The sequence below is a fragment of the Ruditapes philippinarum genome, unplaced genomic scaffold, assembly GCF_026571515.1.
Source record: "Ruditapes philippinarum isolate M1 unplaced genomic scaffold, ASM2657151v2 ctg665_1_1_1_1, whole genome shotgun sequence".
NCBI lineage: Eukaryota > Metazoa > Mollusca > Bivalvia > Venerida > Veneridae > Ruditapes > Ruditapes philippinarum.
This window is the reverse complement of record NW_026865684.1, coordinates 62,641-75,013: the sequence shown is the minus strand read 5'-3', so window position 1 is coordinate 75,013 and position 12,373 is coordinate 62,641. Positions and strand designations below refer to the sequence as shown.

Genomic DNA, 12,373 nt, shown 5'->3' with positions numbered 1-12,373 from the left:
TATAATTGAGTTCCATGACAAAGCTGTTCTGAAATTTCATCTATTATTACGAGAATAGTAATAAAATTATATAATTTATTTTCGTAATTTTTGTCATAATAGAAATACCAATTAAATACAAAGTCAAATTCAGAATATGTTCAGTGTCTAGAATTTTAAGAAGAATGACATTTTGCATTTGAATGTAATTATATGCATGGCTTAAAACATTGCGTGTACTATCTTATCTGAAATTTTATTATAATTTAAGCAACCTGCAGATGCAAATGCTGTGCCCTTTATACACACAAAATAAAGTGCTCTAAAAGATAATCGTGACAGGGGATTTGACTTTTATTAGATGTACTGCACCTGCACTGTTAAAATCCATAAACAACGAAGTTTTCGTCTTGTTGACTAGACATTATGCTTTAAGTCAAACAGAGACTACGGGCAATATATCTTGAAAATTGGAAATACAATCTATAACGTGATTTATGACATTCTGATGATAATAGCGACTAGACAATTAGATAAGGGACCAAACAAGGCCTGCACAATTTCTTTCATCAATATTTAAAATTCAAATGCCGTGATTTATTTCTGTCAAAATAAAAGTTGAAAAAAGAATATAAAATATTAATGCTATTTCTGAACGGTATTATTCAAATGTCTTAATAATGTTCTTTGTTAGAAAAATCAAGTGGTTTTTGAGTTTAGAACGGAACATTTTGCACTTTTTGACTAACCTATAAAGTATAAAAAAACCTTGTTACACTTTTATTCTTTGTAGCCTTTATGATTATCTAGGCAAAGTGATGCTTTGTGATAAATGTATACCACGCTAGCATGTCAAAAATAAGTTCGGACACCAGTTGGTATATAATGAGTGTCTTAGCGATAACACGCAGTTGTTTTTTGTTTGTTTGTTTGTTTGTTTGTTTATTTTTTTGTTTGTTTTGTTGTTTTTCTTTTGTCTTTTTTTTCTCTTGCACACAATCAAAGCAATTTTGCTACTGTTCAACTATACTAAAATCTGAAAACATTGTATAAATCAACAATTCCTTACAGTTGAGTAACACCTTCATATAATATCTCTCTTAGCTTGCCACTATGCGAAAACGATTTCCAGAGCTTCCAATTTATCCGCATTAAAGACAATAATCCTATTCCTTAAATCATACAGAAGTACATGTTGCACATTGCCTGTTTTTAATGAAGATTTGGAACATCTTATAATAAAAAACATGTGAGCATTAGATTTATTTTACAGAAAGGCATTGCATGTTTTTGTTGTATGACAATATGTTTACCATTAATGTGAGCATAAATCTGTATATGCAAGAAGAAGAATTTCACAGCATGTAATTTCAATTAATCATTTTAAAGGAGAAAAAGGAGATATGACTGCATGATATGATATGATGATCAACTGGTTTGTTTGTCTTATAGAACGAGTCAAGGTTGCATTATTGATATCTGTGTCTAAACTGTTTTATTTCAGTACAATATTTTTTTTGGTATATGCTAAAATTGATTTAAAATAATACAAATGAAAATGATACATTATTACAATGTTGGATGAAAAGATATCATTATTGTAATGTATAACAGTTTCATTGATTGCAAATTGAAACGCTACATTATAATGAAACAACTTTTTACTGTGGAAAAAAGAATCATTCAATGTATAATCTTTTTTTTAAAAAAAGTACATATAAATGTTAAAATAATTGTGTTTATAACAATGAATGTCGTTTAAGAGAAATAATCTCAAATGAATAACAAGCAATGAGGGTTTCAAGATTTTTAATGTTTCTCATTATCTGTAATAATTGCATATCGGTCAAGACACGATAGAAAACAGGATACAAAACGTTACGCCATGCAACGGCTTTAGAAGATGTTTTATGGTTCTTTTATTCGTTTTTACCTGGCCACGGTTATTTCAATCCGTTCTTCCTGTGTGCTATGTGTGTTGTTGAGACGACAGTTTACGTACTTAACAGATTTAAACTGGAACAAAAATCAAAAATGTTTCAGAACTTTCATCTCAAAGCTGAGTATCATACGAGAAATCTACGTAACCGCATTGTTGTATGATATTGGTATAATCATCCTGTGATTTCGGATATTAGGACAAAAGCTTATGTAAGTTTCAAGGACGAAATTGTCCCTATTAATCAGTATCAATACCGCTTAAAAATAGATGAAAGGTGCTATCAAATGCCAAAGAATATCTATTAATGTCTAATTAAGACCGCAAATACTCATAATTAGAGAAAAGAATGACATATTGTATTTCTAATCGTTTGTTTCTTTTCGTTTATCATTGAAGAATCTTGATTTACGGTTCTATTCATTTTTTAACACCTAGTGATTTCATGCGTTTTTTCATAACGTATATAACAAGATTAATAAATGACTTGAAACATTGTTAGCTTTGAAGTAATCATGTAAGCAGTAAAACCATTATAAAAAATATGATAAGAATATTATATCCTTTTAAAGCATCATACGGGTTTGTAAATGCATTATTATCCAATAATTTGTGTGCTTTACTTTTAGACAAAAATATTGCTTACGCCAAATTATGGAATTTAATACAGAGTATCAAATAAAGAAAGAAACACGAACAACAATTATAACGTTTGTAGTTCAACTGAAGTTCAAATTAATTGAACAGTTATAACGAATATATAATTACTTCTTACTTTTTTATGCTTCAATATCATAAAGAAATGTTTATTAAATGTATAAAAATGTTCATGTTTCAACTAAATATACTTCATTAATTGTTTTGATAGACTTTTGCAAGGATATTATTCATTTAACTTGTATATATATTCAATTGACAATGATGAATGACATCAGTAATTATCCGTAGTAAAATAAATATTGATAAAAGTCTGTAGTCCTACGCAGTTCTGCCCGCTCATCAGTATATCATCAGTTAAAAAATTAACAATGTAATGTTTTCATCTCCGGAACGTCGGTTATATAAGTGATATGGTATGCAATGTGGTGTATTTTGTTTCCCTTTGTTTTCCCGTTCCCAAAATTTTTACATAAAGCTTGCCAGAAAAGAGCGGAACAAAACAACCTAACGTTACCGGACACATAAAAAATAATCTAGTTTTTATTATAATGTCTTTGTTATAATAATGAAATTGAATTTATTACATGCTTTTCGGTGGTTTATAGAAATATATCAGTGATAGAAAACTGGTAATTTCACTGTTTGAAACAGTGAAATTACCACTTTGATAATTTCACTGTTTTGAATTTAAGCCCCTTACTTTGTTTCAGTGAAATACCAGCGTGCAAAGTACTGGGTACCAACTTAATGACGTGACGTCGTAAATGACGTCACGTTGTATAATTATTTGGCGCGCTTTTCATTCAGTATTAGATTTAATGTCTTTTTAAAACGTTTATTTGCATATAATAAAAAGAAAATTTGTTTAGTTTAGTGTAAGATCGAAATATATTTCACCTTGTGAACACCAAAAGTTCATATTTCACTCGTGGCTGCGCCACTCGTGAAATATACCTTTTGGTGCTCACTCGGTGAAATATATTCCGATCTTACACTGAACTAAACAAATATCCTCTATTTATTTTGGAATCAGAAGTGTGCAGTGATGATATATACTATAGCACTCTCATTCTCTGTGGTATATTCCTGGTCATTACAATTCTAAAGTTATTTTAAATAGTCTAGGTACATCTTAAGGACAGTGTTCTAACGCTGTGTTAATGTTATATTATCAATATTTATGATATATAATTAGTAACTTTATACTCTGTTAATAATAGTTATATATCAAACGTTTCATAGTAGTTATAAATTTGTGTTCCTCAAAATTTACAATTTAAATATAATAGATCCAAATTGAACGTTAGGGGGGAAGACCTATGAGTACTAGTATCAGGCATTCAGTTAACCAATTTGCAAGATGACATGAAGCGTCATATTACGGTCAGACTTTAAGAGAAAAAAGATTAATTGCGATGTTTCTCTAACAAATGCATGAAAATCGTTTTATTTTCTTATTACGCATAATGGATCAATATGAATTACAGGAGAAGTATCTTCTCTTGAAAGATAATTTGATTATCAGTTCAGTTAAATGAGCATTTAACAGTTCAGGATAATTTATGTCAATTATAATTAAAGTTCCTGTGTTAACATACTAAAATATTACAATATGTTATGTACAATTATCATGAAAGTTACAAATATCATTGGAATATACATCAATGAATATGTCTAAAATTATGATGAAATATGTATATATATTATAGAAAAACCTTGTATGATTAACAAATTTTCTATTGTTGTATTTTCAAATTAAATCAAAAGGCACAATTACAAAATGCAATTTGTATATAAATTAGTTACATGGCAAAGCTCTTATGAAATTTCATCTATTATTTCCAGAATAGTAATGTAATTATAACATTTATTTTTGTATTGTTGTCATTATAGAAAATATTAAATCGAAAGTGAAAATCCGAATGAGTACAGTGTCTAAAATTTTAAGAAGAATGATATTTTAAATGCCATTTTAAGCAAAGCTAAACTATTATTGTATGTACTATCTATCCTATTTCTTTGAAATTTTATGCACGTTAAGTACAAACTAAAGTGTTCTGACAGATAATTGTGTGTCAGGGGATTTGAATGTTATTAGTTGTGCTGCAACCGCACTGTTATAACAATGGTGTTACAGTCTTGTTGACCAGACATTAAAGAGACCACGGGCAATATATTTACAAATTTGAAGTTCAATTTTAAGATTAATTTATGACCTTCTGGTGAAAATAGCGGCTAGACACTGAGCTAAGGGACCAAAAATGTCTGCACAATTTCTTTTATCAAGATGTTAACATTAGAAAACCGTGATTTATTTCTATTTCTTTCTAAATACAAGTAAAAAAATGAGAACAAAATACTTATGCTATTTCTGAACGTTATTATTCAAATGTTACAATTAGTTAGGTTTTTCTATTTTAAAACGTCGTACATAATATATCTCCATTTCGCATGAAATGTCTTTGGTGCAAAGAAAACGGTACATTATAAGGGAACAACTAGAATAAAATTCTCTCTCTATACCGCTTAAACATAGATGAAATCCTGAGAATAAGAAGGTGCTATCAAATGTCAAAGGATATCAATAAATATCTAATTAACACCGGACATATTCATAAGTAGAGAAAAAGATGTCAAATTTTATTTCTAAAACGTTTGTTTCGCTCGGTCTATCATGGAAGAATCTTGATTTATGGTTTCATAACAAATATTGCTTCAGACGTTTTAACATCTAGTGATTCCATACGTTTCTACTTCAGGTATCACGTAACAGAATGTTTACACTAACAATTAAAAGTGACTTGAAACATAGTTAGTTTTGTAGTATTCATATAAGCAGTAAAAACCTTATAAAGATATAATGAAATAAGGACGTTATATTATCCTTTTGAAGCAATATACAAGTTTGTCAATACAGAATCATTAAATAATTGGTGTCATTGACTTTAAGAAAAATATATTACTTACGTCAAATTTTGGAATTAGGCTAACAAATAAAACTACAAAAACAACGAAAATTAAACGTTTGTAGTTCAACTGAAGTTCATTTCAATGGAAGGGTTACTCTTCACGTTTTTTTATTAATTTCTTGTTTAAATATTATAAAGAAAAGTTGATTAAATGTATAAAAATGTTTCTTTCAATCAATTAAATGTACTTCATTTAATGTTTTGGTTATTTATGCAAGGATAAGATTAGTCTTGCTTACAAATTGTGTAGGCGTCAAGTAGTCCTTTTACTTTAAAATACAATGACAAATGATAAAAATGAAAATTTATTATCCTCAAGATCCAAACCTTATATTCCCTAGCATTAAAGAGGCTAGCATAACTTTACCTTAGCGTTTGGTTATTAAAGTCATCTTGAAATCTATACAAATATGTCTATTACAATATATACTTTCATAATTTTTCAATTTATTTAAGCGCCATCTATTTCTGTGACAAGTAAGTATAATATTATATGTATAATATTATATGAATATTACATTAGTACAGCATGAGTTATATTTTAAGCGACTATTGAAGCAACTGTTATAATTGTAGTATTCAAAATGAAGCACTAGTAATTTCAAATGTCGGTACTTTATGAGACTTCATTTTTATGGCTATGTATATTGGACCAATATCATATTTCATTTCCGATTTTTTCTAGTTATTTTAGTCTCGGGTTTATGGTTACGTGAATCTACATATTTAGAAATCATGTTAAAGACAAAATGAACGTCTTAAAACATCAGGTACATGTCACGGTCATCACGTATTATTGTTTGAACAAACTTATCGATCATTCTATCTTTGCTGCAACGAAATATATATCGAGCGTTACATGAATATATTTTCCTTTTAATGTATTTTGTTCAATGTCTTTAAGAAAAGAATGTTAAAACTCTTTCGTTTAAGAGTATAAAAAAGAAATTGTAGAAATAAAATAAAATTAATATAGTACAGTTCTAACGTTTTCATTCAAACTAAGTTTTTGACTACTTTTTGAGAAATATGTCAAGAAAAAGAAAGTTCTTGTTGATAACTGGTCCTCATTTTCTTTGAGAAAAATTCAACATTGACCTTGAACACAATTATCAAAATATAAAATTGATCAGAACCAAAAGAAAGAATTTATTTACCGGTCACAGGCAATGTCATTTTCCTGTTCATAATTATATATAAATCAACATTAATCATGAGTTTGTAATCAAATTGATAATAACTTAAAAGAATAAAATTTATGTAAAAAAATAAAAATAAAATTTAATTCGAATGATATGAGAACATTATAGGAGATCTATTGATTACCAAACACATGCGACATTTGTACCACGTGACATCTTGTTTAATTCGAATGATATAAGAACGGTAAAAATGTTTATTGAACACAACCGAATACTTGAGACATCTTGTCTTAAGAATTTATCTGATTGGATTTTTATCATTAAAAACAAAATTACACCTGCCATAATTTGACTTACATCAGATGCGACAATAATCATGTTGTAAAATGGCATGACCAGTGATTTAATGTGTCATGTATGAAGTAAGATTATAAAGGTTTTCCCTTAAAAAAGACCATCTGCATTTTACTTTTTGTCATTATCCTCAGAGATTGATAGTTTTACAGAATAAAATATATTTATTATATTTACAATCTAGACGAAAAGAGCATTCAGTCGTTCAAGTTGATATCTGACATATAGACCGCTACCGCCACTCGTGAAATATTTATTTTCATACCACTCAATGAAAATAAATTACGTATTTAAAGAAAAAACTTGAATTTTCTGTTTATTATATACTTTTTCTCATTTTCAACCGTACGATTGACAAGACTTCCCCTTTAATTTTGTGTATTGCCTGAACCGCACAACGACTGTAGCTGTTTTTTTTATTTATAACGCTCTAAAAATAGTTCTTCCGCTAGATCGGGATAATTCACCTTTGAGAAAGATTTATTAATTTTAGATAACTTTTAGATTAACAGCAGTTTTTTATTCTATTAATATTAATTTGAAAATTTAAAAATGGTTGTTTTCAAAAGCTTTAAATTCATCCGCTTCTCGATCATTAGTGACGCCATTTTGCGAAAGAAGGCATGTTGATTAGCAGACACGCATTAATTTGGACAAATTTATGTCATTATGGAAGGAGGAATAGGGGAAACACATCTGAAATGTGAGAAAACGTTAACAGCATATGAACATCAAATTATAGACTGTCAATATGTGTATTAAAATTATAACTGATTTACGTTTCAACTGTGCAAAGGGAGACAATCTGTGACATCAGATGATCAACAGACAAAACATGTGTAACAAAACAGGAATTAACGTTAATCAACATTATTGGATCACTGATGCTAATCTTCCAAAGACAGTTTATTCTGAGTCAGAGTCTATTGGAAGTATCCTTCGGCGTTTCCTTACTGGTGGAGAGTTCATGATGGCCTGAACATTTGAATTTGATGTGTTAGACATGTTACTTGTGTGGAAATGGACATTGATATTTCCACTGATCTGGTTTCCACTGAAAAAACCACCTAAAAAGTCATACGGATTCCTGGGAGCCGGTTGTTGAACATGGTCACTGATATGAGTCTCTGTGTGCTGACGACTGGTGTAAACGTGGTGTGGAGCTGAGATATCTCTGGATTTAGTGCAGGTGTTTGGAGGTAATTTACTCAATGTCCTTGAAATATCTTTCTGTTGACTTTCATTCAATGTGCTGTAATTGTTGACACTGTTTACATTTTTGAGGCCACTAATCTGAATGATGTGGTTGGGTGCAACGCCAGTATCATTTAATGTCTGTACCATCCCTTTCCTTATACTGTAAATAAATGGTATTTTTTAATTTTTTTTATACATTAAACTTTTAAGCAAAGTCAATCAAATTTTTTAAGTCAATCACAATATTTTTAAATCTAATTATTAAACAAAAGAAGCTAGCAGCATTTAATGTAATTGAAAATTCATTAATTAAAAAAATAAAGAAATATTATAGATATTTGATGACATATAGAACACCTTATTTTATGTAATCATTTTTTCATGTATACAGTATCATTTTTTAAAATTAATTTACTTATGAGGAATTTTGTTGTCGGCTTGTTTTCAAATGTAATTCTAATAGTAAATCTACTGTTATAATGTTCGCACAAACTTTCAAATTAATAAAACAGTGAGGACGGTTAAATTGAATTTTTTCTGTTTTTTTATTTTATTGAAATATATTTCAAAGAAAATTTCTCTGATTTACGTTAAAGAAAGTTGTAAAAGTAATTTTTGCATGATTTTTAAAATATATAAAACAGGATTTATGGTTAAATAGTAGTTTAATACATGCCACAGTTTGTTTTAATTAAGAATTGAAATGAAAGTTTGTGTAATTTTAATTCAAAGAATAATTTTATATAATTTTTCTAATTTGTATAGGTTTAACATTGTGAAAATATGAAATATTAAAACTTTTTTTCCTATTAATAAAATGTTTAAATGCAATTTTTATTTATTACTTGCCTGTATGGTGTTAAATTTGGCTTATCTATGTTTGCTGCATGCTTCATATCCTTCATTATGCTGTATATTTTGTTAATCCCCATGGCACATTTCTTATACCAAGGTTTTCCATTTTCAGGTACATTAGAAGCTACAGTTAGGAAGAATGGAGAGTTTGGCTCCAACATTGCTTCTGGACGGCTTTTAGCAAATTGCTTATACAAAGCCACTGGACAACGTGCCGGATTTTCAATAACTTCATAAGCTCTTGGCTTTATTTTTCTTGTATCACGAGGATCAGCCCCAGTCCTAGTTTTAGTTTGGCGCTCCTGACTATACACTAGATATTCGGAGCCATCATCATCAGACATCAACTTTACATCTCCCCAACAAAGAGAATGAACCTCTGTGCCAGTCCGCATACCAAAAAAATTGGTGCAAATAAACCACATAGAATTTTGAAGTGCTCTAGGATTGTTTCCACCAAGCTGGTCAGCTGCATAGAATTTCTCTAAATCGTCGGATGTTATGGCAGCAGCAGCATTTGGGTTGTTGCCCTTTCCTTGTGATTTTAAGTGTTTTGTTTTTGCTTTCAACACCTGCTTACATTTCTGGAAAACCTGATCTTTGGATAGTGAGAAGCCATATTGGTTCACATTGAGGAACCTTTGAATGCTTTGGAACTTTGATATGAGAGAGTTTGGCTCATATTCCTGGCCATCTTTTTTCCTTACTGCATAGATAAAATTACTGACATAGGCAGATAACTCTTCAGGAGGGATTTGAAGTATTGGCCTACTTTCAGCCACAGAGACCAAAAATTCTTGGAATAATTTAATGTCTTGGTCAGTTTTAACTTTAGTGTTCTTATTAATGCCATCTTCAAGAAATTTATCAACAACTTCTGTGTTTGAAGTAACAAATCGTGGATTACCAATATTTATTGTGTTGCTGACATCTTCATCTTGTTCAGTAGGATGAACTACCGGTTCATTCTCATTGACATTATTTGGAACTGATTCATCATCCTGTTGCAAGATCATAGCTGCCTCAATCAAATGAAAATCAATGTTAGCCAAGAACTCATCTTCTTCATTGTCTATTTCAATGTCTAACTCAATGTTGCTTTCTTGTGACATTTTGCAGAAGACAAAAACTGATTTTCAAGCTTTTGACATAGCTACTATTAGTCTAATAAGCATCTATTGATACAGATTTTATGTAAGGAATAGAACTGAATAGAACAGAAATTTGTTAAAGGGACACTCTTTTTTGTACTGAATTGTTTTTGATTATAAAATTATTATAAATTAATGTTTTATTTCCTTTTTTAAAAAAAAATATTAATCTGCTGTGAATTAAGAAGAAAGTAGTCCGGCAAAACACCAGTGAAAATACGGAAAATATGTTTCACTGCAGTGAAAAATAAATTTTTATAGTGAAAATACGGAAAATGAAAATACGCATTTTATTTCATCAATATTTCTCAATATTTCATCCATAAGTATATAATAAAATATATTTATTATATTTACAATCTAGACGAAAAGAGCATTCAGTCGTTCAAGTTGATATCTGACATATAGACCGCTACCTGCAGAAGAAAGAAAAATAGTTAATGAAAACCTCAACAAAATAAAGTTCATAATGTTTTGATCTATTTAAACGTATAAAATCATTTATGACCTATCAAATCCTATACTGAAAAGTTGGAACAGTTTAAGCAATGGATATGGACATTTATAAAGCTGGGAATGATTCTCAAAAGCATATATAATTTGAGATAAAAATGATGAATTCCGTTATATTGGTAACATTTTGTAGTCAATAGTGCTGATTAAAGTAATATCATGGTTTTTAATGCTTTATGTGTCTGTCTATACATGAAAAGTTGTATCAATCATTTACATGCTACGTTTGAATATTTAGAGATATGCATACCTTAATAACACCGATGTCACTTTTTGTATCGTCAAGAAAACATCAGTTGAACCGTTTATAGCACTAAATATATATTATACTTACATAACTTTTTCTTGGATTGTGTGCTTTTCGACTTAATGTTGGAAAATATGTTAAACGTAACAATAAAAGTCTTAGCTTATAGATAAGCTGAATATGTGCACATTATTATCGTTACTGCTTATTATTAATGTATTCTGGATGAAATAAAACAGATAATTTTGCGATCATTTGTTGTCATCATGAAATTATATTCCCAGAATTATCACTGCCAATCTGAAAATCAGTCTAAGTATATCGAAAGCAAACATTTCATAAACACAATCACTGACCACCACAATCACTGAAACTGTTTGTTACCACCAGAATAGACAAATATCAAATGGTTTGTTATAACCTAATAACATAAATATCTTGAATGATTTACAAATTTTCAATTTTGGTATTTTCAAATTAAATCCAAAAAATCACAATTACAAAGAGCAATTTGTATGGAATTGAGTTCCATGACAAAGCTGTTCTGAAATTTCATCTATTATTACGAGAATAGTAATATAATTATAACATTTATTTTCGTCATTTTTGTCATAATAGAAATACCAATTAAATACAAAGTCAAATTCAGAATATGTGCAGTATCTAGAATTTTAAGAAGAATGATATTTTACATTTCATGTCATTACATACAAGGCTTAAAATATTGCGTCTTCTATCCTATCTGTTTGAAATTTTATTATAATTTAAGCAACCTGCAGATGCAAATACTGTGCCCTTTATACACACAAAATAAAATGTTCTGAAAGATAATCGTGACAGGGTATTTGAAGGTTATAAGATGTACTACAACTGCACTGTTAAAATCAATAAACAACGAAGTTATCGTCTTGTTGACTAGACTATCGTCTTGTTGACTAGACATTATGCTTTAAGTCAAAAATAGACTACGGGCAATATATCTTGCAAATTTGAAATACAATTTATTACATGATTTATGACCTTCTGGTGAAAATAGCGGCTAAACAATTAGATAAGGGAGGACCAAAAAAGGTCTGGAAAATTTCTTTCATCAATATTTTAAATTCAAGTGCCGTGATTTATTTCTGTTTTTTTTTTGTTTTTTTTTTTTTTTTTTTTTGTCAAAATAAAAGTTAAAAAAAGAGAATATAAAATATTAATGCTATTTCTGAACGGTATTATTCAAATGTCGTATAGGAAAAGCGATTTTCTTTTAAATAAACGTCGTACATAATATATGTCCATTTTTTATGAAATGTCTTTGGTGATAAGAGAAAAAACTGAATAATAAGTAAAATGAACAACAGGAAATCTTCTTATTATATTAT

At 29.0% G+C, this 12,373-nt stretch overlaps 1 long non-coding RNA gene across 1 annotated transcript; it reads left to right on the top strand.

Annotated features, from left to right (window-relative positions):
* The first annotated feature begins 7,887 nt into the window (after positions 1-7,887).
* LOC132729990 (uncharacterized) lies at positions 7,888-10,382 on the top strand. Its single transcript, XR_009625705.1, has 2 exons — positions 7,888-8,242; positions 9,208-10,382. It is a non-coding gene; the product is annotated as an uncharacterized LOC132729990 (long non-coding RNA).
* Positions 10,383-12,373: the final 1,991 nt, after the last annotated feature.